The sequence below is a fragment of the Musa acuminata genome, chromosome BXJ1-1 (assembly GCF_036884655.1).
Source record: "Musa acuminata AAA Group cultivar baxijiao chromosome BXJ1-1, Cavendish_Baxijiao_AAA, whole genome shotgun sequence".
In the NCBI taxonomy this organism is placed as follows: Eukaryota; Viridiplantae; Streptophyta; class Magnoliopsida; order Zingiberales; family Musaceae; genus Musa; species Musa acuminata.
In genome coordinates this window covers 26834918-26861437 of record NC_088327.1, presented here as the reverse complement: position 1 = coordinate 26861437, position 26520 = coordinate 26834918, and the positions used below count along the sequence as shown (strand labels likewise).

At 52.2% G+C, this 26520-nt stretch overlaps 44 non-coding genes across 44 annotated transcripts; all 44 read right to left on the bottom strand.

Annotated features, from left to right (window-relative positions):
* Positions 1–136: 136 nt before the first annotated feature.
* LOC135593739 (5S ribosomal RNA) lies at positions 137–255 on the bottom strand. The gene has a single exon (XR_010479796.1). It is a non-coding gene; the product is annotated as a 5S ribosomal RNA (ribosomal RNA).
* A 350-nt stretch (positions 256–605) lies between these two features.
* LOC135591982 (5S ribosomal RNA) lies at positions 606–724 on the bottom strand. Its single transcript, XR_010478753.1, has one exon. It is a non-coding gene; the product is annotated as a 5S ribosomal RNA (ribosomal RNA).
* Positions 725–1074: 350 nt separating this feature from the next.
* On the bottom strand, positions 1075–1193 carry LOC135592404 (5S ribosomal RNA). The gene has a single exon (XR_010479028.1). It is a non-coding gene; the product is annotated as a 5S ribosomal RNA (ribosomal RNA).
* Positions 1194–1543: 350 nt separating this feature from the next.
* LOC135592258 (5S ribosomal RNA) lies at positions 1544–1662 on the bottom strand. The gene has a single exon (XR_010478970.1). It is a non-coding gene; the product is annotated as a 5S ribosomal RNA (ribosomal RNA).
* A 350-nt stretch (positions 1663–2012) lies between these two features.
* On the bottom strand, positions 2013–2131 carry LOC135588843 (5S ribosomal RNA). Its single transcript, XR_010476501.1, has one exon. It is a non-coding gene; the product is annotated as a 5S ribosomal RNA (ribosomal RNA).
* A 350-nt stretch (positions 2132–2481) lies between these two features.
* LOC135593437 (5S ribosomal RNA) lies at positions 2482–2600 on the bottom strand. Its single transcript, XR_010479594.1, has one exon. It is a non-coding gene; the product is annotated as a 5S ribosomal RNA (ribosomal RNA).
* Positions 2601–2950: 350 nt separating this feature from the next.
* Positions 2951–3069, bottom strand: LOC135592819 (5S ribosomal RNA). Its single transcript, XR_010479256.1, has one exon. It is a non-coding gene; the product is annotated as a 5S ribosomal RNA (ribosomal RNA).
* A 350-nt stretch (positions 3070–3419) lies between these two features.
* On the bottom strand, positions 3420–3538 carry LOC135589888 (5S ribosomal RNA). The gene has a single exon (XR_010477300.1). It is a non-coding gene; the product is annotated as a 5S ribosomal RNA (ribosomal RNA).
* A 350-nt stretch (positions 3539–3888) lies between these two features.
* On the bottom strand, positions 3889–4007 carry LOC135593734 (5S ribosomal RNA). Its single transcript, XR_010479795.1, has one exon. It is a non-coding gene; the product is annotated as a 5S ribosomal RNA (ribosomal RNA).
* Positions 4008–4357: 350 nt separating this feature from the next.
* LOC135590361 (5S ribosomal RNA) lies at positions 4358–4476 on the bottom strand. Its single transcript, XR_010477774.1, has one exon. It is a non-coding gene; the product is annotated as a 5S ribosomal RNA (ribosomal RNA).
* Positions 4477–4826: 350 nt separating this feature from the next.
* Positions 4827–4945, bottom strand: LOC135592394 (5S ribosomal RNA). The gene has a single exon (XR_010479023.1). It is a non-coding gene; the product is annotated as a 5S ribosomal RNA (ribosomal RNA).
* Positions 4946–5295: 350 nt separating this feature from the next.
* Positions 5296–5414, bottom strand: LOC135591398 (5S ribosomal RNA). Its single transcript, XR_010478509.1, has one exon. It is a non-coding gene; the product is annotated as a 5S ribosomal RNA (ribosomal RNA).
* Positions 5415–5764: 350 nt separating this feature from the next.
* Positions 5765–5883, bottom strand: LOC135590903 (5S ribosomal RNA). Its single transcript, XR_010478312.1, has one exon. It is a non-coding gene; the product is annotated as a 5S ribosomal RNA (ribosomal RNA).
* A 350-nt stretch (positions 5884–6233) lies between these two features.
* LOC135590780 (5S ribosomal RNA) lies at positions 6234–6352 on the bottom strand. Its single transcript, XR_010478192.1, has one exon. It is a non-coding gene; the product is annotated as a 5S ribosomal RNA (ribosomal RNA).
* Positions 6353–6702: 350 nt separating this feature from the next.
* LOC135591927 (5S ribosomal RNA) lies at positions 6703–6821 on the bottom strand. Its single transcript, XR_010478698.1, has one exon. It is a non-coding gene; the product is annotated as a 5S ribosomal RNA (ribosomal RNA).
* Positions 6822–7171: 350 nt separating this feature from the next.
* Positions 7172–7290, bottom strand: LOC135590604 (5S ribosomal RNA). The gene has a single exon (XR_010478016.1). It is a non-coding gene; the product is annotated as a 5S ribosomal RNA (ribosomal RNA).
* A 350-nt stretch (positions 7291–7640) lies between these two features.
* LOC135590350 (5S ribosomal RNA) lies at positions 7641–7759 on the bottom strand. The gene has a single exon (XR_010477763.1). It is a non-coding gene; the product is annotated as a 5S ribosomal RNA (ribosomal RNA).
* Positions 7760–8109: 350 nt separating this feature from the next.
* Positions 8110–8228, bottom strand: LOC135592402 (5S ribosomal RNA). Its single transcript, XR_010479026.1, has one exon. It is a non-coding gene; the product is annotated as a 5S ribosomal RNA (ribosomal RNA).
* Positions 8229–8578: 350 nt separating this feature from the next.
* On the bottom strand, positions 8579–8697 carry LOC135592256 (5S ribosomal RNA). The gene has a single exon (XR_010478969.1). It is a non-coding gene; the product is annotated as a 5S ribosomal RNA (ribosomal RNA).
* Positions 8698–9047: 350 nt separating this feature from the next.
* Positions 9048–9166, bottom strand: LOC135588832 (5S ribosomal RNA). The gene has a single exon (XR_010476498.1). It is a non-coding gene; the product is annotated as a 5S ribosomal RNA (ribosomal RNA).
* A 350-nt stretch (positions 9167–9516) lies between these two features.
* On the bottom strand, positions 9517–9635 carry LOC135593432 (5S ribosomal RNA). The gene has a single exon (XR_010479593.1). It is a non-coding gene; the product is annotated as a 5S ribosomal RNA (ribosomal RNA).
* Positions 9636–9985: 350 nt separating this feature from the next.
* LOC135592813 (5S ribosomal RNA) lies at positions 9986–10104 on the bottom strand. The gene has a single exon (XR_010479254.1). It is a non-coding gene; the product is annotated as a 5S ribosomal RNA (ribosomal RNA).
* Positions 10105–10454: 350 nt separating this feature from the next.
* On the bottom strand, positions 10455–10573 carry LOC135589877 (5S ribosomal RNA). Its single transcript, XR_010477289.1, has one exon. It is a non-coding gene; the product is annotated as a 5S ribosomal RNA (ribosomal RNA).
* A 350-nt stretch (positions 10574–10923) lies between these two features.
* LOC135593729 (5S ribosomal RNA) lies at positions 10924–11042 on the bottom strand. The gene has a single exon (XR_010479794.1). It is a non-coding gene; the product is annotated as a 5S ribosomal RNA (ribosomal RNA).
* Positions 11043–11392: 350 nt separating this feature from the next.
* On the bottom strand, positions 11393–11511 carry LOC135590339 (5S ribosomal RNA). Its single transcript, XR_010477752.1, has one exon. It is a non-coding gene; the product is annotated as a 5S ribosomal RNA (ribosomal RNA).
* A 350-nt stretch (positions 11512–11861) lies between these two features.
* LOC135592392 (5S ribosomal RNA) lies at positions 11862–11980 on the bottom strand. Its single transcript, XR_010479022.1, has one exon. It is a non-coding gene; the product is annotated as a 5S ribosomal RNA (ribosomal RNA).
* A 350-nt stretch (positions 11981–12330) lies between these two features.
* Positions 12331–12449, bottom strand: LOC135590769 (5S ribosomal RNA). Its single transcript, XR_010478181.1, has one exon. It is a non-coding gene; the product is annotated as a 5S ribosomal RNA (ribosomal RNA).
* Positions 12450–12799: 350 nt separating this feature from the next.
* On the bottom strand, positions 12800–12918 carry LOC135590892 (5S ribosomal RNA). The gene has a single exon (XR_010478301.1). It is a non-coding gene; the product is annotated as a 5S ribosomal RNA (ribosomal RNA).
* Positions 12919–13268: 350 nt separating this feature from the next.
* On the bottom strand, positions 13269–13387 carry LOC135590758 (5S ribosomal RNA). The gene has a single exon (XR_010478170.1). It is a non-coding gene; the product is annotated as a 5S ribosomal RNA (ribosomal RNA).
* Positions 13388–13737: 350 nt separating this feature from the next.
* LOC135591905 (5S ribosomal RNA) lies at positions 13738–13856 on the bottom strand. The gene has a single exon (XR_010478676.1). It is a non-coding gene; the product is annotated as a 5S ribosomal RNA (ribosomal RNA).
* Positions 13857–14206: 350 nt separating this feature from the next.
* LOC135590593 (5S ribosomal RNA) lies at positions 14207–14325 on the bottom strand. The gene has a single exon (XR_010478005.1). It is a non-coding gene; the product is annotated as a 5S ribosomal RNA (ribosomal RNA).
* A 350-nt stretch (positions 14326–14675) lies between these two features.
* Positions 14676–14794, bottom strand: LOC135590317 (5S ribosomal RNA). The gene has a single exon (XR_010477729.1). It is a non-coding gene; the product is annotated as a 5S ribosomal RNA (ribosomal RNA).
* A 350-nt stretch (positions 14795–15144) lies between these two features.
* Positions 15145–15263, bottom strand: LOC135592399 (5S ribosomal RNA). The gene has a single exon (XR_010479025.1). It is a non-coding gene; the product is annotated as a 5S ribosomal RNA (ribosomal RNA).
* A 350-nt stretch (positions 15264–15613) lies between these two features.
* LOC135593430 (5S ribosomal RNA) lies at positions 15614–15732 on the bottom strand. Its single transcript, XR_010479587.1, has one exon. It is a non-coding gene; the product is annotated as a 5S ribosomal RNA (ribosomal RNA).
* Positions 15733–16082: 350 nt separating this feature from the next.
* On the bottom strand, positions 16083–16201 carry LOC135590229 (5S ribosomal RNA). The gene has a single exon (XR_010477641.1). It is a non-coding gene; the product is annotated as a 5S ribosomal RNA (ribosomal RNA).
* A 350-nt stretch (positions 16202–16551) lies between these two features.
* Positions 16552–16670, bottom strand: LOC135592809 (5S ribosomal RNA). The gene has a single exon (XR_010479253.1). It is a non-coding gene; the product is annotated as a 5S ribosomal RNA (ribosomal RNA).
* Positions 16671–17020: 350 nt separating this feature from the next.
* On the bottom strand, positions 17021–17139 carry LOC135593725 (5S ribosomal RNA). The gene has a single exon (XR_010479792.1). It is a non-coding gene; the product is annotated as a 5S ribosomal RNA (ribosomal RNA).
* A 350-nt stretch (positions 17140–17489) lies between these two features.
* On the bottom strand, positions 17490–17608 carry LOC135591409 (5S ribosomal RNA). Its single transcript, XR_010478512.1, has one exon. It is a non-coding gene; the product is annotated as a 5S ribosomal RNA (ribosomal RNA).
* Positions 17609–17958: 350 nt separating this feature from the next.
* Positions 17959–18077, bottom strand: LOC135588865 (5S ribosomal RNA). The gene has a single exon (XR_010476506.1). It is a non-coding gene; the product is annotated as a 5S ribosomal RNA (ribosomal RNA).
* Positions 18078–18427: 350 nt separating this feature from the next.
* On the bottom strand, positions 18428–18546 carry LOC135594188 (5S ribosomal RNA). Its single transcript, XR_010480025.1, has one exon. It is a non-coding gene; the product is annotated as a 5S ribosomal RNA (ribosomal RNA).
* Positions 18547–18896: 350 nt separating this feature from the next.
* On the bottom strand, positions 18897–19015 carry LOC135592806 (5S ribosomal RNA). The gene has a single exon (XR_010479251.1). It is a non-coding gene; the product is annotated as a 5S ribosomal RNA (ribosomal RNA).
* Positions 19016–19365: 350 nt separating this feature from the next.
* LOC135589337 (5S ribosomal RNA) lies at positions 19366–19484 on the bottom strand. The gene has a single exon (XR_010476751.1). It is a non-coding gene; the product is annotated as a 5S ribosomal RNA (ribosomal RNA).
* A 350-nt stretch (positions 19485–19834) lies between these two features.
* On the bottom strand, positions 19835–19954 carry LOC135588896 (5S ribosomal RNA). Its single transcript, XR_010476517.1, has one exon. It is a non-coding gene; the product is annotated as a 5S ribosomal RNA (ribosomal RNA).
* Positions 19955–20304: 350 nt separating this feature from the next.
* Positions 20305–20423, bottom strand: LOC135592125 (5S ribosomal RNA). Its single transcript, XR_010478896.1, has one exon. It is a non-coding gene; the product is annotated as a 5S ribosomal RNA (ribosomal RNA).
* Positions 20424–26520: the final 6097 nt, after the last annotated feature.

Here is a 26520-nt window from a genome sequence, read left to right as displayed (position 1 = left end):
CTATTGCGACCCCAATCCGGAAAGCTCTTTCCGAGCCCCACGATACTGACTGCGTAACGGTCACGGCAAATTCCGTGCCCGAAAACAATCGTCTCGGAGGTCTACGGGAGATGTTTCGTATCTCGGGATGCAAAAAGAAGTGCAACACGAGGACTTCCCGGGGGGTCACCCATCCTAGTACTCCTCTCGCCCAAGCACGCTTAACTTCGGAGTTCTAATGGGATCCGGTGGTTTAGTGCTGGTATGATCGCACCGGTTTCGGGTGCTTCGTCCCTCGCCTATGTGCACGTCGCGGTCGGCGCATCAACGTCCGTAGCCTCTTGCCCGTCACGAAATTGTCGGCGCTTTCACGAACGATCACGAAATCCCTATTGGAAGCTCTCTCCGAGCCCTAGCCCAACGACCGCGTATCGGTCACGGCAAGCTAGCACCGAAACCATCGACACTTTCTCGAACGATCTCGGAATCGCTATTGCGACCACAATCCGGAAAGCTCTTTCCGAGCCCCACGATACTGACTGCGTAGCGGTCACGGCAAATTCCGTGCCCGAAAACAATCGTCTCGGAGGTCTACGGAAGATGTTTCATATCTCGGGACGCAAAAAGGAGTGCAACACGAGGAATTCCCGGGGGGTCACCCATCCTAGTACTACTCTCTCCCAAGCACGCTTAACTTCGGAGTTCTGATGGGATCCGGTGATTTAGTGCTGGTATGATCGTACCGGTTTCGGGTGCTTCGTCCCTAGCCAATATGCACGTCGCGGCCGGCGCATCAACGTCCGGAGCCTCTCGCCCGTCACGAAACCGCCGGTGCTTTCTCGAACGATCACGAAATCCTTATTGCAAGCTCTCTCCGAGCCCTTGCCCAATGACTGCGTATCGGTCACGGCAAGCTCGCGCCGAAACCATCGGAACTTTCTCGAACGATCTCGGAATCGCTATTGCGACCCCAATCCGGAAAGCTCTTTCCGAGCCCCACGATACTGACTGCGTAGCGGTCACGACAAATTCCGTGCCCGAAAACAATCGTCTCGGAGGTCTACGGGAGATGTTTCATATCTCGGGATGCAAAAAGGAGTGCAACACGAGGAATTCCTGGGGGGTCACCCATCCTAGTACTACTCTCGCCCAAGCACGCTTAACTTCGGAGTTCTAATGGGATACGGTGATTTAGTGGTGGTATGATCGCACCGGTTTCGGGTGCTTCGTCCCTAGGCTATGTGCACGTCGCGGCCGGCGCATCAACGTCCGGAGCCTCTTGCCCGTCACGAAACCGCCGGTGCTTTCTCGAACGATCACGAAATCCCTATTGCAAGCTCTCTCCGAGCCCTAGCCCAATGACTGCGTGTCGGTCACGGCAAGCTCGCGCCGAAACCATCGGCACTTTCTCGGACGATCTCGGAATCGTTATTGCGACCCCAATCTGGAAAGCTCTTTCCGAGCCCCACGATACTGATTGTGGAGCGGTCACGGCAAATTCCGTGCCCGAAAACAATCGTCTCGGAGGTCTACGGGAGATGTTTCGTATCTCGGGATGCAAAAAGAAGTGCAAAACAAGGACTTTCCGGGGGGTCACCCATCCTAGTACTCCCCTCGCCCAAGCACGCTTAACTTCGGAGTTCTAATGGGATCCGGTGGTTTAGTGCTAGTATGATCGCACCGGTTTCGGGTGCTTCGTCCCTCGCCTATGTGCACGTCGCGGCCGGCGCATCAACGTCCATAGCCTCTTGCCCGTCACGAAACTGTCGGCGCTTTCACGAACGATCACGAAATCCCTATTGGAAGCTCTCTCCGAGCCCTATCCCAACGACCGCGTATCGGTCACGGCAAGCTCGCGCCGAAACCAGCGGTACTTTCTCGAACGATCTCGGAATCGCTATTGTGACCCCAATCCGGAAAGCTCTTTCCGAGCCCCACGATACTGACTGCGTAGCGGTCACGACAAATTCCGTGCTCGAAAACAATCGTCTCGGAGGTCTACGGGAGATGTTTCATATCTCGGGATGCAAAAAGGAGTGCAACACGAGGAATTCCTGGGGGGTCACCCATCCTAGTACTACTCTCGCCCAAGCACGCTTAACATCGGAGTTCTGATGGGATCCGGTGGTTTAGTGCTGGTATGATCGCACCGGTTTCGGGTGCTTCATCCCAAGCCTATGTGCACGTCGCGGCCGGCGCATCAACGTCCGGAGCCTCTTGCCCGTAACGAAACCGCCGGTGCTTTCTCGAACGATCACGAAATCCCTATTGCAAGCTCTCTCCGAGCCCTAGCCCAATGACTGCGTATCGGTCACGGCAAGCTCGCGCCGAAACCATCGGCACTTTCTCGCACGATCTCGGAATCGCTATTGCGACCCCAATCTGGAAAGCACTTTTCGAGCCCCACGATACAGATTGTGGAGCGGTCACGGCAAATTTCGTGCCCGAAAACAATTGTCTCGGAGGTCTACGGGAGATGTTTCGTATCTCAGGATGCAAAAAGAAGTGCAACACGAGGACTTCCCGGGGGGTCACCCATCCTAGTACTCCCCTCGCCCAAGCACGCTTAACTTCGGAGTTCTAATGGGATCCGGTGGTTTAGTGCTGGTATGATCGCACCGGTTTCGGGTGCTTCGTCCCTCGCCTATGTGCACGTCGCGGCCGGCGCATCAACGTCCATAGCCTCTTGCCCGTCACGAAATTGTCGGCGCTTTCACGAACGATCAGGAAATCCCTATTGGAAGCTCTCTCCGAGCCCTAGCCCAACGACCGCGTATCGGTCACGGCAAGCTCGCGCCGAAACCATCGGCACTTTCTCGAACGATCTCGGAATCGCTATTGCGACCCCAATCCCGAAAGCTCTTTCCGAGCCCCACGATACTGACTGCGTAGTGGTCACGGCAAATTCCGTGCCCGAAAACAATCGTCTCGGAGGTCTACGGGAGATGTTTCGTATCTCAGGACGCAAAAAGGAGTGCAACACGAGGACTTCCCGGGGGGTCACCCATCCTAGTACTACTCTCGCCCAAGCACGCTTAACTTCGGAGTTCTGATGGGATCCGGTGGTTTAGTGCTGGTATGATCGCACCGGTTTCGGGTGCTTCGTCCCTCGCTTATGTGCACGTCGTGGCCGGCGCATCAACGTCCGGAGCCTCTTGCCCGTCACGAAACCGTCGGCGCTTGCCCGAACGATCACGAAATCCCTATTGCAAGCTCTCTCCAAGCCCTAGCTCAACGACTGCGTATTGGTCACGGTAAGCTCGCGCCGAAACCATCGACACTTTCTCGAACGATCTCGGAATCGCTATTGCGACCCCAATCCGGAAAGCTCTTTCCGAGCCCCACGATACTGACTGCATAGCGGTCACGGCAAATTCCGTGCACGAAAACTATCGTCTCGGAGCTCTACGGGAGATGTTTCGTATCTCGAGACGCAAAAAGGAGTGCAGCACGAGGACTTCCCGGGGGGTCACCCATCCTAGTACTACTCTCGCCCAAGCACGCTTAACTTCGGAGTTCTGATTGGATCCGGTGGTTTAGTGCTGGTATGATCGCACCGGTTTCGGGTGCTTCGTCCCTCGCCTATGTGCACGTCGCGGCTGTCGCATCAACGTCCGTAGCCTCTTGCCCGTCACGAAACCGTCGGCGCTTTCACGAACGATCACGAAATCCCTATTGGAAGCTCTCTCCGAGCCCTAGCCCAACGACCGCGTATCGGTCACGGCAAGCTCGCACCGAAACCATCGACACTTTCTCGAACGATCTCGGAATCGCTATTGCGACCACAATCCGGAAAGCTCTTTCCGAGCCCCACGATACTGACTGCGTAGCGGTCACGGCAAATTCCGTGCCCGAAAACAATCGTCTCGGAGGTCTACGGGAGATGTTTCGTATCTCGGGATGCAAAAAGAAGTGCAACACGAGGACTTCCCGGGGGGTCACCCATCCTAGTACTCCTCTCGCCCAAGCACGCTTAACTTCGGAGTTCTAATGGGATCCGGTGGTTTAGTGCTGGTATGATCGCACCGGTTTCGGGTGCTTCGTCCCTCGCCTATGTGCACGTCGCGGTCGGCGCATCAACGTCCGTAGCCTCTTGCCCGTCACGAAATTGTCGGCGCTTTCACGAACGATCACGAAATCCCTATTGGAAGCTCTCTCCGAGCCCTAGCCCAACGACCGCGTATCGGTCACGGCAAGCTAGCACCGAAACCATCGACACTTTCTCGAACGATCTCGGAATCGCTATTGCGACCACAATCCGGAAAGCTCTTTCCGAGCCCCACGATACTGACTGCGTAGCGGTCACGGCAAATTCCGTGCCCGAAAACAATCGTCTCGGAGGTCTACGGAAGATGTTTCATATCTCGGGACGCAAAAAGGAGTGCAACACGAGGAATTCCCGGGGGGTCACCCATCCTAGTACTACTCTCACCCAAGCACGCTTAACTTCGGAGTTCTGATGGGATCCGGTGATTTAGTGCTGGTATGATCGTACCGGTTTCGGGTGCTTCGTCCCTAGCCAATATGCACGTCGCGGCCGGCGCATCAACGTCCGGAGCCTCTCGCCCGTCACGAAACCGCCGGTGCTTTCTCGAACGATCACGAAATCCTTATTGCAAGCTCTCTCCGAGCCCTTGCCCAATGACTGCGTATCGGTCATGGCAAGCTCGCGCCGAAACCATCGGAACTTTCTCGAACGATCTCGGAATCGCTATTGCGACCCCAATCCGGAAAGCTCTTTCCGAGCCCCACGATACTGACTGCGTAGCGGTCACGGCAAATTCCGTGCCCGAAAACAATCGTCTCGGAGGTCTACGGGAGATGTTTCGTATCTCGGGATGCAAAAAGAAATGCAACACGAGGACTTCCCGGGGGATCACCCATCCTAGTACTACTCTCGCCCAAGCACGCTTAACTTCGGACTTCTGATGGGATACGGTGGTTTAGTGCTGGTATGATCGCACCGGTTTCGGGTGCTTCATCCCAAGCCTATGTGCACGTCGCGGCCGGCGCATCAACGTCCGGAGCCTCTTGCCCTTAACGAAACCGCCGGTGCTTTCTCGAACGATCACGAAATCCCTATTGCAAGCTCTCTCCGAGCCCTAGCCCAATGACTGCGTATCGGTCACGGCAAGCTCGCGCCGAAACCATCGGCACTTTCTCGAACGATCTCGGAATCGCTATTGCGACCCCAATCCGGAAAGCTCTTTCCGAGCCCCACGATACTGACTGCGTAACGGTCACGGCAAATTCCGTGCCCGAAAACAATCGTCTCGGAGGTCTACGGGAGATGTTTCGTATCTCGGGATGCAAAAAGAAGTGCAACACGAGGACTTCTCGGGGGGTCACCCATCCTAGTACTCCTCTCGCCCAAGCACGCTTATATTCGGAGTTCTAATGGGATCCGGTGGTTTAGTGCTGGTATGATCGCACCGGTTTCGGGTGCTTCGTCCCTCGCCTATGTGCACGTCGCGACCGGCGCATCAACGTCCATAGCCTCTTGCCCGTCACGAAATTGTCGGCGCTTTCACGAACGATCAGGAAATCCCTATTGGAAGCTCTCTCCGAGCCCTAGCCCAACGACCGCGTATCGGTCACGGCAAGCTCGCGCCGAAACCATCGGCACTTTCTCGAACGATCTCGGAATCGCTATTGCGACCCCAATCCCGAAAGCTCTTTCCGAGCCCCACGATACTGACTGCGTAGTGGTCACGGCAAATTCCGTGCCCGAAAACAATCGTCTCGGAGGTCTACGGGAGATGTTTCGTATCTCGGGACGCAAAAAGGAGTGCAACACGAGGACTTCCCGGGGGGTCACCCATCCTAGTACTCCTCTCGCCCAAGCACGCTTATATTCGGAGTTCTAATGGGATCCGGTGGTTTAGTGCTGGTATGATCGCACCGGTTTCGGGTGCTTCATCCCAAGCCTATGTGCACGTCGCGGCCGGCGCATCAACGTCCGGAGCCTCTTGCCCTTAACGAAACCGCCGGTGCTTTCTCGAACGATCACGAAATCCCTATTGCAAGCTCTCTCCGAGCCCTAGCCCAATGACTGCGTATCGGTCACGGCAAGCTCGCGCCGAAACCATCGGCACTTTCTCGAACGATCTCGGAATCGCTATTGCGACCCCAATCCGGAAAGCTCTTTCCGAGCCCCACGATACTGACTGCGTAACGGTCACGGCAAATTCCGTGCCCGAAAACAATCGTCTTGGAGGTCTACGGGAGATGTTTCGTATCTCGGGATGCAAAAAGAAGTGCAACACGAGGACTTCCCGGGGGGTCACCCATCCTAGTACTCCTCTCGCCCAAGCACGCTTATATTCGGAGTTCTAATGGGATCCGGTGGTTTAGTGCTGGTATGATCGCACCGGTTTCGGGTGCTTCGTCCCTCGCCTATGTGCACGTCGCGACCGGCGCATCAACGTCCATAGCCTCTTGCCCGTCACGAAATTGTCGGCGCTTTCACGAACGATCAGGAAATCCCTATTGGAAGCTCTCTCCGAGCCCTAGCCCAACGACCGCGTATCGGTCACGGCAAGCTCGCGCCGAAACCATCGGCACTTTCTCGAACGATCTCGGAATCGCTATTGCGACCCCAATCCCGAAAGCTCTTTCCGAGCCCCACGATACTGACTGCGTAGTGGTCACGGCAAATTCCGTGCCCGAAAACAATCGTCTCGGAGGTTTACGGGAGATGTTTCGTATCTCGGGACGCAAAAAGGAGTCCAACACGAGGACTTCCCGGGGGGTCACCCATCCTAGTACTACTCTCGCCCAAGCACGCTTAACTTCGGAGTTCTGATTGGATCCGGTGGTTTAGTGCTGGTATGATCGCACCGGTTTCGGGTGCTTCGTCCCTCGCCTATGTGCACGTCGCGGCTGTCGCATCAACGTCCGTAGCCTCTTGCCCGTCACGAAATTGTCGGCGCTTTCACGAACGATCACGAAATCCCTATTGGAAGCTCTCTCCGAGCCCTAGCCCAACGACCGCGTATCGGTCACGGCAAGCTCGCACCGAAACCATCGACACTTTCTCGAACGATCTCGGAATCGCTATTGCGACCACAATCCGGAAAGCTCTTTCCGAGCCCCACGATACTGACTGCGTAGCGGTCACGGCAAATTCCGTGCCCGAAAACAATCGTCTCGGAGGTCTACGGGAGATGTTTCGTATCTCGGGATGCAAAAAGAAGTGCAACACGAGGACTTCCCGGGGGTTCACCCATCCTAGTACTCCTCTCGCCCAAGCACGCTTAACTTCGGAGTTCTAATGGGATCCGGTGGTTTAGTGCTGGTATGATCGCACCGGTTTCGGGTGCTTCGTCCCTCGCCTATGTGCACGTCGCGGTCGGCGCATCAACGTCCGTAGCCTCTTGCCCGTCACGAAATTGTCGGCGCTTTCACGAACGATCACGAAATCCCTATTGGAAGCTCTCTCCGAGCCCTAGCCCAACGACCGCGTATCGGTCACGGCAAGCTCGCACCGAAACCATCGACACTTTCTCGAACGATCTCGGAATCGCTATTGCGACCACAATCCGGAAAGCTCTTTCCGAGCCCCACGATACTGACTGCGTAGCGGTCATGGCAAATTCCGTGCCCGAAAACAATCGTCTCGGAGGTCTACGGAAGATGTTTCATATCTCGGGACGCAAAAAGGAGTGCAACACGAGGAATTCCCGGGGGGTCACCCATCCTAGTACTACTCTCACCCAAGCACGCTTAACTTCGGAGTTCTGATGGGATCCGGTGATTTAGTGCTGGTATGATCGTACCGGTTTCGGGTGCTTCGTCCCTAGCCAATATGCACGTCGCGCCCGGCGCATCAACGTCCGGAGCCTCTCGCCCATCACGAAACCGCCGGTGCTTTCTCGAACGATCACGAAATCCTTATTGCAAGCTCTCTCCGAGCCCTTGCCCAATGACTGCGTATCGGTCACGGCAAGCTCGCGCCGAAACCATCGGAACTTTCTCGAACGATCTCGGAATCGCTATTGCGACCCCAATCCGGAAAGCTCTTTCCGAGCCCCACGATACTGACTGCGTAGCGGTCACGACAAATTCCGTGCCCGAAAACAATCGTCTCGGAGGTCTACGGGAGATGTTTCATATCTCGGGATGCAAAAAGGAGTGCAACACGAGGAATTCCTGGGGGGTCACCCATCCTAGTACTACTCTCGCCCAAGCACGCTTAACTTCGGAGTTCTAATGGGATACGGTGATTTAGTGGTGGTATGATCGCACCGGTTTCGGGTGCTTCGTCCCTAGGCTATGTGCACGTCGCGGCCGGCGCATCAACGTCCGGAGCCTCTTGCCCGTCACGAAACCGCCGGTGCTTTCTCGAACGATCACGAAATCCCTATTGCAAGCTCTCTCCGAGCCCTAGCCCAATGACTGCGTGTCGGTCACGGCAAGCTCGCGCCGAAACCATCGGCACTTTCTCGGACGATCTCGGAATCGTTATTGCGACCCCAATCTGGAAAGCTCTTTCCGAGCCCCACGATACTGATTGTGGAGCGGTCACGGCAAATTCCGTGCCCGAAAACAATCGTCTCGGAGGTCTACGGGAGATGTTTCGTATCTCGGGATGCAAAAAGAAGTGCAAAACAAGGACTTTCCGGGGGGTCACCCATCCTAGTACTCCCCTCGCCCAAGCACGCTTAACTTCGGAGTTCTAATGGGATCCGGTGGTTTAGTGCTAGTATGATCGCACCGGTTTCGGGTGCTTCGTCCCTCGCCTATGTGCACGTCGCGGCCGGCGCATCAACGTCCATAGCCTCTTGCCCGTCACGAAACTGTCGGCGCTTTCACGAACGATCACGAAATCCCTATTGGAAGCTCTCTCCGAGCCCTATCCCAACGACCGCGTATCGGTCACGGCAAGCTCGCGCCGAAACCAGCGGTACTTTCTCGAACGATCTCGGAATCGCTATTGTGACCCCAATCCGGAAAGCTCTTTCCGAGCCCCACGATACTGACTGCGTAGCGGTCACGACAAATTCCGTGCTCGAAAACAATCGTCTCGGAGGTCTACGGGAGATGTTTCATATCTCGGGATGCAAAAAGGAGTGCAACACGAGGAATTCCTGGGGGGTCACCCATCCTAGTACTACTCTCGCCCAAGCACGCTTAACATCGGAGTTCTGATGGGATCCGGTGGTTTAGTGCTGGTATGATCGCACCGGTTTCGGGTGCTTCATCCCAAGCCTATGTGCACGTCGCGGCCGGCGCATCAACGTCCGGAGCCTCTTGCCCGTAACGAAACCGCCGGTGCTTTCTCGAACGATCACGAAATCCCTATTGCAAGCTCTCTCCGAGCCCTAGCCCAATGACTGCGTATCGGTCACGGCAAGCTCGCGCCGAAACCATCGGCACTTTCTCGCACGATCTCGGAATCGCTATTGCGACCCCAATCTGGAAAGCACTTTTCGAGCCCCACGATACAGATTGTGGAGCGGTCACGGCAAATTTCGTGCCCGAAAACAATTGTCTCGGAGGTCTACGGGAGATGTTTCGTATCTCAGGATGCAAAAAGAAGTGCAACACGAGGACTTCCCGGGGGGTCACCCATCCTAGTACTCCCCTCGCCCAAGCACGCTTAACTTCGGAGTTCTAATGGGATCCGGTGGTTTAGTGCTGGTATGATCGCACCGGTTTCGGGTGCTTCGTCCCTCGCCTATGTGCACGTCGCGGCCGGCGCATCAACGTCCATAGCCTCTTGCCCGTCACGAAATTGTCGGCGCTTTCACGAACGATCAGGAAATCCCTATTGGAAGCTCTCTCCGAGCCCTAGCCCAACGACCGCGTATCGGTCACGGCAAGCTCGCGCCGAAACCATCGGCACTTTCTCGAACGATCTCGGAATCGCTATTGCGACCCCAATCCCGAAAGCTCTTTCCGAGCCCCACGATACTGACTGCGTAGTGGTCACGGCAAATTCCGTGCCCGAAAACAATCGTCTCGGAGGTCTACGGGAGATGTTTCGTATCTCAGGACGCAAAAAGGAGTGCAACACGAGGACTTCCCGGGGGGTCACCCATCCTAGTACTACTCTCGCCCAAGCACGCTTAACTTCGGAGTTCTGATGGGATCCGGTGGTTTAGTGCTGGTATGATCGCACCGGTTTCGGGTGCTTCGTCCCTCGCTTATGTGCACGTCGTGGCCGGCGCATCAACGTCCGGAGCCTCTTGCCCGTCACGAAACCGTCGGCGCTTGCCCGAACGATCACGAAATCCCTATTGCAAGCTCTCTCCAAGCCCTAGCTCAACGACTGCGTATTGGTCACGGTAAGCTCGCGCCGAAACCATCGACACTTTCTCGAACGATCTCGGAATCGCTATTGCGACCCCAATCCGGAAAGCTCTTTCCGAGCCCCACGATACTGACTGCATAGCGGTCACGGCAAATTCCGTGCACGAAAACTATCGTCTCGGAGCTCTACGGGAGATGTTTCGTATCTCGAGACGCAAAAAGGAGTGCAGCACGAGGACTTCCCGGGGGGTCACCCATCCTAGTACTACTCTCGCCCAAGCACGCTTAACTTCGGAGTTCTGATTGGATCCGGTGGTTTAGTGCTGGTATGATCGCACCGGTTTCGGGTGCTTCGTCCCTCGCCTATGTGCACGTCGCGGCTGTCGCATCAACGTCCGTAGCCTCTTGCCCGTCACGAAACCGTCGGCGCTTTCACGAACGATCACGAAATCCCTATTGGAAGCTCTCTCCGAGCCCTAGCCCAACGACCGCGTATCGGTCACGGCAAGCTCGCACCGAAACCATCGACACTTTCTCGAACGATCTCGGAATCGCTATTGCGACCACAATCCGGAAAGCTCTTTCCGAGCCCCACGATACTGACTGCGTAGCGGTCACGGCAAATTCCGTGCCCGAAAACAATCGTCTCGGAGGTCTACGGGAGATGTTTCGTATCTCGGGATGCAAAAAGAAGTGCAACACGAGGACTTCCCGGGGGGTCACCCATCCTAGTACTCCTCTCGCCCAAGCACGCTTAACTTCGGAGTTCTAATGGGATCCGGTGGTTTAGTGCTGGTATGATCGCACCGGTTTCGGGTGCTTCGTCCCTCGCCTATGTGCACGTCGCGGTCGGCGCATCAACGTCCGTAGCCTCTTGCCCGTCACGAAATTGTCGGCGCTTTCACGAACGATCACGAAATCCCTATTGGAAGCTCTCTCCGAGCCCTAGCCCAACGACCGCGTATCGGTCACGGCAAGCTAGCACCGAAACCATCGACACTTTCTCGAACGATCTCGGAATCGCTATTGCGACCACAATCCGGAAAGCTCTTTCCGAGCCCCACGATACTGACTGCGTAGCGGTCACGGCAAATTCCGTGCCCGAAAACAATCGTCTCGGAGGTCTACGGAAGATGTTTCATATCTCGGGACGCAAAAAGGAGTGCAACACGAGGAATTCCCGGGGGGTCACCCATCCTAGTACTACTCTCACCCAAGCACGCTTAACTTCGGAGTTCTGATGGGATCCGGTGATTTAGTGCTGGTATGATCGTACCGGTTTCGGGTGCTTCGTCCCTAGCCAATATGCACGTCGCGGCCGGCGCATCAACGTCCGGAGCCTCTCGCCCGTCACGAAACCGCCGGTGCTTTCTCGAACGATCACGAAATCCTTATTGCAAGCTCTCTCCGAGCCCTTGCCCAATGACTGCGTATCGGTCACGGCAAGCTCGCGCCGAAACCATCGGAACTTTCTCGAACGATCTCGGAATCGCTATTGCGACCCCAATCCGGAAAGCTCTTTCCGAGCCCCACGATACTGACTGCGTAGCGGTCACGGCAAATTCCGTGCCCGAAAACAATCGTCTCGGAGGTCTACGGGAGATGTTTCGTATCTCGGGATGCAAAAAGAAATGCAACACGAGGACTTCCCGGGGGATCACCCATCCTAGTACTACTCTCGCCCAAGCACGCTTAACTTCGGACTTCTGATGGGATACGGTGGTTTAGTGCTGGTATGATCGCACCGGTTTCGGGTGCTTCATCCCAAGCCTATGTGCACGTCGCGGCCGGCGCATCAACGTCCGGAGCCTCTTGCCCTTAACGAAACCGCCGGTGCTTTCTCGAACGATCACGAAATCCCTATTGCAAGCTCTCTCCGAGCCCTAGCCCAATGACTGCGTATCGGTCACGGCAAGCTCGCGCCGAAACCATCGGCACTTTCTCGAACGATCTCGGAATCGCTATTGCGACCCCAATCCGGAAAGCTCTTTCCGAGCCCCACGATACTGACTGCGTAACGGTCACGGCAAATTCCGTGCCCGAAAACAATCGTCTCGGAGGTCTACGGGAGATGTTTCGTATCTCGGGATGCAAAAAGAAGTGCAACACGAGGACTTCCCGGGGGGTCACCCATCCTAGTACTCCTCTCGCCCAAGCACGCTTATATTCGGAGTTCTAATGGGATCCGGTGGTTTAGTGCTGGTATGATCGCACCGGTTTCGGGTGCTTCGTCCCTCGCCTATGTGCACGTCGCGACCGGCGCATCAACGTCCATAGCCTCTTGCCCGTCACGAAATTGTCGGCGCTTTCACGAACGATCAGGAAATCCCTATTGGAAGCTCTCTCCGAGCCCTAGCCCAACGACCGCGTATCGGTCACGGCAAGCTCGCGCCGAAACCATCGGCACTTTCTCGAACGATCTCGGAATCGCTATTGCGACCCCAATCCCGAAAGCTCTTTCCGAGCCCCACGATACTGACTGCGTAGTGGTCACGGCAAATTCCGTGCCCGAAAACAATCGTCTCGGAGGTCTACGGGAGATGTTTCGTATCTCGGGACGCAAAAAGGAGTGCAACACGAGGACTTCCCGGGGGGTCACCCATCCTAGTACTCCTCTCGCCCAAGCACGCTTATATTCGGAGTTCTAATGGGATCCGGTGGTTTAGTGCTGGTATGATCGCACCGGTTTCGGGTGCTTCATCCCAAGCCTATGTGCACGTCGCGGCCGGCGCATCAACGTCCGGAGCCTCTTGCCCTTAACGAAACCGCCGGTGCTTTCTCGAACGATCACGAAATCCCTATTGCAAGCTCTCTCCGAGCCCTAGCCCAATGACTGCGTATCGGTCACGGCAAGCTCGCGCCGAAACCATCGGCACTTTCTCGAACGATCTCGGAATCGCTATTGCGACCCCAATCCGGAAAGCTCTTTCCGAGCCCCACGATACTGACTGCGTAACGGTCACGGCAAATTCCGTGCCCGAAAACAATCGTCTTGGAGGTCTACGGGAGATGTTTCGTATCTCGGGATGCAAAAAGAAGTGCAACACGAGGACTTCCCGGGGGGTCACCCATCCTAGTACTCCTCTCGCCCAAGCACGCTTATATTCGGAGTTCTAATGGGATCCGGTGGTTTAGTGCTGGTATGATCGCACCGGTTTCGGGTGCTTCGTCCCTCGCCTATGTGCACGTCGCGACCGGCGCATCAACGTCCATAGCCTCTTGCCCGTCACGAAATTGTCGGCGCTTTCACGAACGATCAGGAAATCCCTATTGGAAGCTCTCTCCGAGCCCTAGCCCAACGACCGCGTATCGGTCACGGCAAGCTCGCGCCGAAACCATCGGCACTTTCTCGAACGATCTCGGAATCGCTATTGCGACCCCAATCCCGAAAGCTCTTTCCGAGCCCCACGATACTGACTGCGTAGTGGTCACGGCAAATTCCGTGCCCGAAAACAATCGTCTCGGAGGTTTACGGGAGATGTTTCGTATCTCGGGACGCAAAAAGGAGTCCAACACGAGGACTTCCCGGGGGGTCACCCATCCTAGTACTACTCTCGCCCAAGCACGCTTAACTTCGGAGTTCTGATTGGATCCGGTGGTTTAGTGCTGGTATGATCGCACCGGTTTCGGGTGCTTCGTCCCTCGCCTATGTGCACGTCGCGGCTGTCGCATCAACGTCCGTAGCCTCTTGCCCGTCACGAAATTGTCGGCGCTTTCACGAACGATCACGAAATCCCTATTGGAAGCTCTCTCCGAGCCCTAGCCCAACGACCGCGTATCGGTCACGGCAAGCTCGCACCGAAACCATCGACACTTTCTCGAACGATCTCGGAATCGCTATTGCGACCACAATCCGGAAAGCTCTTTCCGAGCCCCACGATACTGACTGCGTAGCGGTCACGGCAAATTCCGTGCCCGAAAACAATCGTCTCGGAGGTCTACGGGAGATGTTTCGTATCTCGGGATGCAAAAAGAAGTGCAACACGAGGACTTCCCGGGGGTTCACCCATCCTAGTACTCCTCTCGCCCAAGCACGCTTAACTTCGGAGTTCTAATGGGATCCGGTGGTTTAGTGCTGGTATGATCGCACCGGTTTCGGGTGCTTCGTCCCTCGCCTATGTGCACGTCGCGGTCGGCGCATCAACGTCCGTAGCCTCTTGCCCGTCACGAAATTGTCGGCGCTTTCACGAACGATCACGAAATCCCTATTGGAAGCTCTCTCCGAGCCCTAGCCCAACGACCGCGTATCGGTCACGGCAAGCTCGCACCGAAACCATCGACACTTTCTCGAACGATCTCGGAATCGCTATTGCGACCACAATCCGGAAAGCTCTTTCCGAGCCCCACGATACTGACTGCGTAGCGGTCATGGCAAATTCCGTGCCCGAAAACAATCGTCTCGGAGGTCTACGGAAGATGTTTCATATCTCGGGACGCAAAAAGGAGTGCAACACGAGGAATTCCCGGGGGGTCACCCATCCTAGTACTACTCTCACCCAAGCACGCTTAACTTCGGAGTTCTGATGGGATCCGGTGATTTAGTGCTGGTATGATCGTACCGGTTTCGGGTGCTTCGTCCCTAGCCAATATGCACGTCGCGCCCGGCGCATCAACGTCCGGAGCCTCTCGCCCATCACGAAACCGCCGGTGCTTTCTCGAACGATCACGAAATCCTTATTGCAAGCTCTCTCCGAGCCCTTGCCCAATGACTGCGTATCGGTCACGGCAAGCTCGCGCCGAAACCATCGGAACTTTCTCGAACGATCTTGGAATCGCTATTGCGACCCCAATCCGGAAAGCTCTTTCCGAGCCCCACGATACTGACTGCGTAGCGGTCACGACAAATTCCGTGCCCGAAAACAATCGTCTCGGAGGTCTACGGGAGATGTTTCATATCTCGGGATGCAAAAAGGAGTGCAACACGAGGAATTCCTGGGGGGTCACCCATCCTAGTACTACTCTCGCCCAAGCACGCTTAACTTCGGAGTTCTAATGGGATACGGTGATTTAGTGGTGGTATGATCGCACCGGTTTCGGGTGCTTCGTCCCTAGGCTATGTGCACGTCGCGGCCGGCGCATCAACGTCCGGAGCCTCTTGCCCGTCACGAAACCGCTGGTGCTTTCTCGAACGATCACGAAATCACTATTGCAAGCTCTCTCCGAGCCCTAGCCCAATGACTGCGTATCGGTCACGGCAAGCTCGCGCCGAAACCATCGGCACTTTCTCGGACGATCTCGGAATCGCTATTGCGACCCCAATCTGGAAAGCTCTTTCCGAGCCCCACGATACTGATTGTGGAGCGGTCACGGCAAATTCCGTGCCCGAAAACAATCATCTCGGAGGTCTACGGGAGATGTTTCGTATCTCGGGATGCAAAAAGAAGTGCAACACGAGGACTTCCCGGGGGGTCACCCATCCTAGTACTCCCCTCGCCCAAGCACGCTTAACTTCGGAGTTCTAATGGGATCCGGTGGTTTAGTGCTGGTATGATCGCACCGGTTTCGGGTGGTTCGTCCCTCGCCTATGTGCACGTCGCGGCCGGCGCATCAACGGTCATAGCCTCTTGTCCGTCACGAAATTGTCGGCGCTTTCACGAACGATCCGGAAATCCCTATTGGAAGCTCTCTCCGAGCCCTAGCCCAACGACCGCGTATCGGTCACGGCAAGCTCGCGCTGAAACCATCGGAACTTTCTCGAACGATCTTGGAATCGCTATTGCGACCCCAATCCGGAAAGCTCTTTCCGAGCCCCACGATACTGACTGCGTAGCGGTCACGACAAATTCCGTGCCCGAAAACAATCGTCTCGGAGGTCTACGGGAGATGTTTCGTATCTCGGGATGCAAAAAGAAGTGCAACACGAGGACTTCCCGGGGGGTCACCCATCCTAGTACTCCCCTCGCCCAAGCACGCTTAACTTCGTAGTTCTAATGGGATCCGGTGGTTTAGTGCTGGTATGATCGCACCGGTTTCGGGTGGTTCGTCCCTCGCCTATGTGCACGTCGCGGCCGGCGCATCAACGTCCATAGCCTCTTGTCCGTCACGAAATTGTCGGCGCTTTCACGAACGATCCGGAAATCCCTATTGGAAGCTCTCTCCGAGCCCTAGCCCAACGACCGCGTATCGGTCACGGCAAGCTCGCGCCGAAACCATCGGCACTTTCTCGAACGATCTCGGAATCGCTATTGCGACCCCAATCCCGAAAGCTCTTTCCGAGCCCCACGATACTGACTGCGTAGTGGTCACGGCAAATTCCGTGCCCGAAAACAATCGTCTCGGAGGTCTACGGGAGATGTTTCGTATCTCAGGACGCAAAAAGGAGTGCAACACGAGGACTTCCCGGGGGGTCACCCATCCTAGTACTACTCTCGCCCAAGCACGCTTAACTTCGGAGTTCTGATGGGATCCGGTGGTTTAGTGCTGGTATGATCGCACCGGTTTCGGGTGCTTCGTCCCTCGCCTATGTGCACGTCGCGGCCGGCGCATCAACGTCCGGAGCCTCTTGCCCGTCACGAAACCGCCGGTGCTTTCTCGAACGATCACGAAATCCCTATTGCTAGCTCTCTCCGAGCCCTAGCCCAATGACTGCGTATCGGTCACGGCAAGCTCGCGCCGAAACCATCGGCACTTTCTCGAACGATCTCGGAATCGCTATTGCGACCCCAATCCGGAAAGCTCTTTCCGAGCCCCACGATACTGACTGCGTAACGGTCACGGCAAATTCCGTGCCCGAAAACAATCGTCTCGGTGGTCTACGGGAGATGTTTCGTATCTCGGGATGCAAAAAGAAGTGCAACACGAGGACTTCCCGGGGGGTCACCCATCCTAGTACTCCTCTCGCCCAAGCACGCTTAACTTCGGAGTTCTAATGGGATCCGGTGGTTTAGTGCTGGTATGATCGCACCGGTTTCGGGTGCTTCGTCCCTCGCCTATGTGCACGTCGCGGTCGGCGCATCAACGTCCGTAGCCTCTTGCCCGTCACGAAATTGTCGGCGCTTTCACGAACGATCACGAAATCCCTATTGGAAGCTCTCTCCGAGCCCTAGCCCAACGACCGCGTATCGGTCACGGCAAGCTCGCACCGAAACCATCGACACTTTCTCGAACGATCTCGGAATCGCTATTGCGACCACAATCCGGAAAGCTCTTTCCGAGCCCCACGATACTGACTGCGTAGCGGTCACGGCAAATTCCGTGCCCGAAAACAATCGTCTCGGAGGTCTACGGAAGATGTTTCATATCTCGGGACGCAAAAAGGAGTGCAACACGAGGAATTCCCGGGGGGTCACCCATCCGAGTACTACTCTCACCCAAGCACGCTTAACTTCGGAGTTCTGATGGGATCCGGTGATTTAGTGCTGGTATGATCGTACCGGTTTCGGGTGCTTCGTCCCTAGCCAATATGCACGTCGCGGCCGGCGCATCAACGTCCGGAGCCTCTCGCCCGTCACGAAACCGCCGGTGCTTTCTCGAACGATCACGAAATCCTTATTGCAAGCTCTCTCCGAGCCCTTGCCCAATGACTGCGTATCGGTCACGGCTAGCTCGCGCCGAAACCATCGGAACTTTCTCGAACGATCTCGGAATCGCTATTGCGACCCCAATCCGGAAAGCTCTTTCCGAGCCCCACGATACTGACTGCGTAGCGGTCACGGCAAATTCCGTGCCCGAAAACAATCGTCTCGGAGGTCTACGGGAGATGTTTCGTATCTCGGGATGCAAAAAGAAGTGCAACACGAGGACTTCCCGGGGGGTCACCCATCCTAGTACTACTCTCGCCCAAGCACGCTTAACTTCGGAGTTCTGATGGGATACGGTGGTTTAGTGCTGGTATGATCGCACCGGTTTCGGGTGCTTCATTCCAAGCCTATGTGCACGTCGCGGCCGGCGCATCAGCGTCCGGAGCCTCTTGCCCTTAACGAAACCGCCGGTGCTTTCTCGAACGATCACGAAATCCCTATTGCAAGCTCTCTCCGAGCCCTAGCCCAATGACTGCGTATCGGTCACGGCAAGCTCGCGCCGAAACCATCGGCACTTTCTCGAACGATCTCGGAATCGCTATTGCGACCCCAATCTGGAAAGCACTTTTCGAGCCCCACGATACTGATTGTGGAGCGGTCACGGCAAATTCCGTGCCCGAAAACAATCGTCTCGGAGGTCTTCGGGAGATGTTTCGTATCTCGGGATGCAAAAAGAAGTGCAACACGAGGACTTCCAGGGGGGTCACCCATCCTAGTACTCCCCTCGCCCAAGCACGCTTAACTTCGGAGTTCTGATGGGATCCGGTGGTTTAGTGCTGGTATGATCGCACCGGTTTCGGGTGCTTCGTCCCTCGCCTATGTGCACGTCGCGGCCGGCGCATCAACGTCCGGAGCCTCTTGCCCGTCACGAAACCGCCGGTGCTTTCTCGAACGATCACGAAATCCCTATTGCTAGCTCTCTCCGAGCCCTAGCCCAACGACCGCGTATCGGTCACGGCAAGCTCGCGCCGAAACCATCGGCACTTTCTCGAACGATCTCGGAATCGCTATTGCGACCCCAATCCCGAAAGCTCTTTCCGAGCCCCACGATACTGACTGCGTAGTGGTCACGGCAAATTCCGTGCCCGAAAACAATCGTCTCGGAGGTCTACGGGAGATGTTTCGTATCTCAGGACGCAAAAAGGAGTGCAACACGAGGACTTCCCGGGGGGTCACCCATCCTAGTACTACTCTCGCCCAAGCACGCTTAACTTCGGAGTTCTGATGGGATCCGGTGGTTTAGTGCTGGTATGATCGCACCGGTTTCGGGTGCTTCGTCCCTCGCCTATGTGCACGTCGCGGCCGGCGCATCAACGTCCGGAGCCTCTTGCCCTTAACGAAACCGCCGGTGCTTTCTCGAACGATCACGAAATCCCTATTGCAAGCTCTCTCCGAGCCCTAGCCCAATGACTGCGTATCGGTCACGGCAAGCTCGCGCCGAAACCATCGGCATTTTCTCGAACGATCTCGGAATCGCTATTGCGACCCCAATCTGGAAAGCACTTTTCGAGCCCCACGATACTGATTGTGGAGCGGTCACGGCAAATTCCGTGCCCGAAAACAATCGTCTCGGAGGTATACGGGAGATGTTTCGTATCTCGGGATGCAAAAAGAAGTGCAACACGAGGACTTCCCGGGGGGTCACCCATCCTAGTACTCCCCTCGCCCAAGCACGCTCAACTTCGGAGTTCTAATGGGATCCGGTGGTTTAGTGCTGGTATGATCGCACCGGTTTCGGGTGCTTCGTCCCTCGCCTATGTGCACGTCGCGGCCGGCGCATCAACGTCCATACCCTCTTGCCCGTCACGAAATTGTCGGCGCTTTCACGAACGATCAGGAAATCCCTATTGGAAGCTCTCTCCGAGCCCTAGCCCAACGACCGCGTATCGGTCACGGCAAGCTCGCGCCGAAACCATCGGCACTTTCTCGAACGATCTCGGAATCGCTATTGCGACCCCAATCCGGAAAGCTCTTTCCGAGCCCCACGATACTGACTGCGTAACGGTCACGGCAAATTCCGTGCCCGAAAACAATCGTCTCGGAGGTCTACGGGAGATGTTTCGTATCTCGGGATGCAAAAAGAAGTGCAACACGAGGACTTCCCGGGGGGTCACCCATCCTAGTACTACTCTCGCCCAAGCACGCTTAACTTCGGAGTTCTAATGGGATCCGGTGGTTTTGGTGCTGGTATGATCGCACCGGTTTCGGGTGCTTCGTCCCTCGCCTATGTGCACGTCGCGGTCGGCGCATCAACGTCCGTAGCCTCTTGCCCGTCACGAAATTGTCGGCGCTTTCACGAACGATCACGAAATCCCTATTGGAAGCTCTCTCCGAGCCCTAGCCCAACGACCGCGTATCGGTCACGGCAAGCTCGCACCGAAACCATCGACACTTTCTCGAACGATCTCGGAATCGCTATTGCGACCACAATCCGGAAAGCTCTTTCCGAGCCCCACGATACTGACTACGTAGCGGTCATGGCAAATTCCGTGCCCGAAAACAATCGTCTCGGAGGTCTACGGAAGATGTTTCATATCTCGGGACGCAAAAAGGAGTGCAACACGAGGAATTCCCGGGGGGTCACCCATCCTAGTACTACTCTCACCCAAGCACGCTTAACATCGGAGTTCTGATGGGATCCGGTGATTTAGTGCTGGTATGATCGTACCGGTTTCGGGTGCTTCGTCCCTAGCCAATATGCACGTCGCGGCCGGCGCATCAACGTCCGGAGCCTCTCGCCCGTCACGAAACCGCCGGTGCTTTCTCAAACGATCACGAAATCCTTATTGCAAGCTCTCTCCGAGCCCTTGCCCAATGACTGCGTATCGGTCATGGCAAGCTCGCGCCGAAACCATCGGAACTTTCTCGAACGATCTCGGAATCGCTATTGCGACCCCAATCCGGAAAGCTCTTTCCGAGCCCCACGATACTGACTGCGTAGCGGTCACGGCAAATTCCGTGCCCGAAAACAATCGTCTCGGAGGTCTACGGGAGATGTTTCGTATCTCGGGATGCAAAAAGAAGTGCAACACGAGGACTTCCCGGGGGGTCACTGTCACACCCCTAAAAATATCCATGATATTTAAAATTTTTTTTTTTGTCTCAACTAACCCAGGATCCAAACACACGTTTGAGGTCACTAAGAAAACATTCAGATCAAATTTCACCTCTATAATCTATCAATTCATAACCCTGTGCAATTCATAAACATAGCATACATCACTCGATAATTCATGCAATCTGAACTCAACTCACCAAATAAAAATCACAATATAAATCCACAAGTGGGGAAATCTATGCAGTCACCAGAATCATCGATTTACCATAAGTTCATATCATTACACAAATTTAATTTAACATTCCAAAATCCTATACACAAGGGATCCTTTATCTTACACAAAATCCACAGGTCCAGATTCATCGTCACATTTCATAATATGCAGAGTAACTTATACACAACTACATATATGCTAACAAAAGTTCTGCCCAACGTCTTCTAAACTCTCCACTGTCTCAGCCCATTCTTAACATTTAAGCAAGCGATACGCTATCCTGAAAAATTTATCAACAAATGGGGTGAGCATAAAGAGCTCAGCAAGTGACTAACATATCCATATCAAAATAGTACAATTTCCAAAGAGATGCAGTTTTCAAACACAAAGCAGAATATACGATTTCGTATACTTAATATCATTAGGAGCAGAAATCATAGTTGTCCTTTTTAATCATACATATTTGGTTCCTGACAGATGGGGCATAGAGTAATTGGAGCATATCAGAAACAAAGGAAACATATCGGAGCTTATCAATGGCATTTAAAATGTTCCAAATCACATCAACGACATATGGAACATTACGAAGCAAAATCAACAGTGAATGAAGCATTTCAGAGCATATCAAACTCATATGTCGTACAGAAGCTCAAACGTCGTCCTTGACGTTGCAATCATATCATAACTATCCAGAGCACGAACAGAAATAACTCACAAAAACTCTGGATGTCATATCAAACATATAGAGGGTGTAGTGGGATCTCAGTCAGAATGTGATTCATCCATTTCTGAATGACCACCTGACAAAAGTCTCCCACGTCTGGGAGCTCCATCCACCCACGTCTAGGTGAAGTCAAAGGGGCCGGCAGAGCATCGCAGGCTCTAAGCAATATCCCACAAAGCGGGACCCCACAAAGCGGGCAAATAAGCGCATACCAGAATATCCCTCAAAGCGGGACCCCACAAAGCGGGCAAATCAGCGCATACCCTTTACCATTTCTGGCAAAGGTCCAGACAATCCCACACACCAGAGTACAAGAAGGCAGTTTCAACAAAAAGTAGCATATAACGGAAGCACACGCGGAACAACCAAACGTACATGTGCCTTTTCAAAAGCAGTGTGATGCAAGGAACAAATCTCTCACAAAAGTATTCATTTTAGGAAAGAAATGAAAGCAAGAGTGTACAGGGATTCCAAGCAATTATAATCAGCTCAATTGCAATAAGAAGATTAGGCGAACTCAAGTATCCAAAGGAAATGGAACAGAATATGCGAAATCGACCAAAGCTCGATTTCGGACAGAATTCCAGTGGCACATCAAACAAATATTTCAGAATAACAATTATGCTCCAATACCCATAAGAAGGCTATGGTCGAATCATATATCAATCTATATTCGGATGGAACAGATTTCATATGAAACAGGGCTCCCAACACAGAGTTACCTCTGATTTGGTAACACAAGGTCAAAATCACAATCACTGTTTTACAGAATTTATAGGGTCGGATTCAACAGACGGTAGGGTGGGCAATTGAACTCCAAAATTTTCAAACTGTATGTCCAAAGAAATATTTTCAAATCTAGTTTCAAATAAAATCAGTTTGGTACAAATCAGAATTCTCAACAGGGAGTTATAGATAACTTAGTATCGATAGGTCAGAAATCTTGAAGTCTGTTTTACAGCATCTATAGTCTCATTTGAAAGAAAAGTTTGGGTAAGTATTCGGTGTCCAAATTCTACAAAATCGGTGTCAAAAGAAAGACATAAGAGTCTAATTACAAACAAAATAGTTCCTGCCTGAATTCACATTTTGTGCTAAAACTTATAGCCGAAACAGTGTATAGGGGTCAATATACCGAAAATATTTCAGAATCCATGGTTTTAAGTCCAAAGAGAGACATATCAGTTTCTAAATAGAAATCTTCCAATTTATTTTGAATCAACATAAAAACAGAGTCTAATACTTCTGTAGGATGGGGTTAGAACACTTGCCTTTGGAAATTTTGACCCGAAATGACAAGATTAAAGCAAGAACCCTAAAAGCCCCAATTTTCTTCCTCTTCTTCTTCTTCTTCTTCTTCTTCTTTCTTTCTTTCTTTCCCTGATCACCCACGAGCTGCCTCCTCTGCTTCCTTAACAACGAAGGCAGAGAAGCTTAAGCGGTGGAATTTGTCATTTGGTGCATTTTGCAGTTTAGTCCTTGTTTTTATCATATTCACGATTAGGTCCTTAGGGTTTACATATAGGTCCTCAGATTCTTTCTTTTTTTTTTTTTTTTTTTTAACAGATCTCCCAAATCTTAAAAATAAGTTACCTCTAATTCATACTCTATTTCTTTTGTCAATTAAAATAGATGCTTACATTATCACCAAAAATTATACGAACACTCGGAAATGAGGGGTGTTACACTCTCCCCCCCTTAAAAGAAAAATTTAGTCCTCTAAATTTATCGTACCTCTATTCGATGAAAAGACGAGGATACACCTTTTTCATTTCCTCTTCTAGCTCCCAAGTTGTCTCTTCTCCAGAATGATGTCTCCAATTTACTTGAACTAGTGGGACGACCCGATTCCTTAGGACTTTTTCTTTCTTATCAATAATCTGAATAGGCTCTTCCACATAGGATAGATCTTTATCGAACTCCACCAGCTCATACTTAATGATGTGAGAAGGGTCATACATATACTTTCTAATCATCGAGACATGAAATATATCATGGACATGGCTCAATGCTGGTGGTAAGGCAATCCTGTAAGCGACAGAACCAACCCTCTCAAGAACCTCAAAAGGTCCAATAAATCTTGGGCTTAACTTTCCTTTCTTCCCAAACCTTATAATGCCTTTGGAAGGGGAGACTTTTAAGAATACAAAATCTCCGATTTCAAACTCAATATCTCGTCTCCTATTATCGGCATAACTCTTTTGACGACTCTGAGCAGCTTTTAACCTTTTCCTTATAACTTGAATTTTCTCGGTAGTTTCTTGTACCTTGTCCGGTGCTAACATCTTTCTGTCCCCAACTTCCTCCCAACATATAGGTGTTATGCACTTTCGCCCATATAAAGCTTCATACGGAGCCATCTGAATACTTGAATGATAACTATTGTTATACGTGAACTCGACAAGTGAAATATCCTTATCCCATTCACCTTTCCAATCCATAACATAGGCTCTAAGCAAATCCTCAAGTGTTTGAATTGTTCTTTCTGACTGACCATCAGTCTGAGGATGATATGCAGTACTAAACTTAACTTTAGTGCCCATAGATTCCTGTAACCTTCTCCAGAATCTAGAGAGAAATCTGGAGTCTCTATCAGAGATGATCTCCTTTGGAATACCATGAAGTCTGACTATTTCATTAACATATAAATCTGCAAGTCTATCAAGCGAATAAGTCATATTAATCGGAAGGAAATGTGCAGATTTTGTTAACCTATCAATGATAACCCAAATAGCATCATGCTTCCTCGAGGTTCTGGGTAGTCCTGAAACAAAATCCATAGTAATACATTCCCATTTCCATTCCGGTATAACTAAAGGTTGCAGCAACCCTCCAGGTCTTTGGTGTTCTACTTTGATTTGCTGACACGTCAAACATTTTGAAACATACATTGCAATTTCCTTCTTCATGCCTTCCCACCAATAATAACTTTGAAGATCTCTATACATCTTAGTGCTCCCAGGGTGTAGGGCGTACTTTGAAGTATGACTTTCATTTAGGATTTGATTCTTGATATCTAGTTCATTTGGTACACATACTCTCTCCCCAAATCTCAATAGGCCATCCTTTGAAACTTGAAATTGTGGCTTCAATTCCTTTTCTACTTCACTCCTCAAGTAGATTAAGTGTGGATCTCGTAATTGTCCCTCCTTAATTTGTTGCATAAGATCAGACTGCATTTGAATGGAGGCCATCAAAATCATCGAGTCTTGCTCTTTCCTCAAAGCTTTCAAATCAAAATTTTCTTCTATTAGCTTCCATTGCTTCACGACCAGACTAGCCATAAAACTTGTAGATTTTCTACTAAGTGCATCAGCTACAACATTGGCCTTGCCCGGGTGATAACGGATGGCACAATCATAATCCTTCAGAAGTTCTATCCATCTTCGCTGCCTCATGTTCAACTCCTTCTGAGTGAAAATGTATTTTAAACTCTTGTGATCAGTGAAGATTTCAAACTGTCGACCATACAAATAATGTCTCCAAATCTTTAGAGCAAAAATGATTGCTGCTAATTCCAAATCATGAGTTGGATAATTCAATTCATAACCTTTAAGTTGCCTAGAAGCATAAGCAATTACTCTCCCTTCCTGCATCAAAACACATCCTAGCCCCTTTCTTGAAGCATCAGTATAAACTACAAATCCCTCACTACCACTTGGAATAGTGAGAATAGGGGCACTAGTCAATCTTCTTTTTAACTCTTGAAAGCTTTGCTCACAATCATCGCCCCATACAAATTTCATATTCTTCTTAGTGAGTTTGGTGAGAGGTTGAGCAATTCGAGAAAATCCCTCCACAAATCTCCTGTAATAACCTGCCATGCCCAAGAAACTTCTAACCTCTGTTACATTTGTTGGTACTTCCCATTCAACTACAGCTTCTATTTTCCTTGGATCAACAGATATACCCTTCCCTGAAATCACATGACCTAAGAAAGCAACTTCATTCAACCAAAATTCACATTTGCTGAACTTCGCATACAACTTCTTTTCTCTCAGTATGGACAACACATCTCTCAAGTGTTCCTCATGCTCCTGGTTACTCTTTGAATACACCAATATGTCATCAATAAATACAATTACACAGATATCCAAGAGCGGTTGAAATATCCTATTCATTAGTTCCATAAAAGCTGCAGGGGCATTTGTCAAACCAAACGGCATCACCAAGAATTCATAATGACCATATCGAGTTCTGAAAGCTGTTTTTGAAATATCCTCCTCCTTGATCTTCAACTGATAGTAACCTAACCTCAGGTCAATCTTAGAGAATACTTGTGCACCCTGCAAATGATCAAACAAATCATCAATTCTAGGTATGGGATACCTGTTTTTGATGGTCACCTGATTCAACTGTCTATAATCAATACAAAGCCTCAATGTTCCATCCTTCTTCTTCACTAATAGTACCGGAGCACCCCATGGGGATACACTGGGTCGTATGAAACCCTTGTCTAATAATTCTTGTATTTGCTTCTTTAATTCCTCTAGCTCGAGTGGTGCCATTCTGTAGGGAGGCTTAGATACTGGGGTTGTACTAGGGACTAGATCAATAGCAAATTCACCCTCTCTATCTAGAGGTAAACCAGGTAAGTCATCAGGAAATACATTAGGGAATTCTTTGACCACTGAAATTTCATCTAGGTGGGCTTCCTGATTTGAATGCTCCTTTACACACACCATATAACAAAAACAACCTTTCTGCATAAAACGATAAGCTTGAAGTGCTGATATCAAGCTAGGAGGCATATCATGCCTAATGCCCTCAA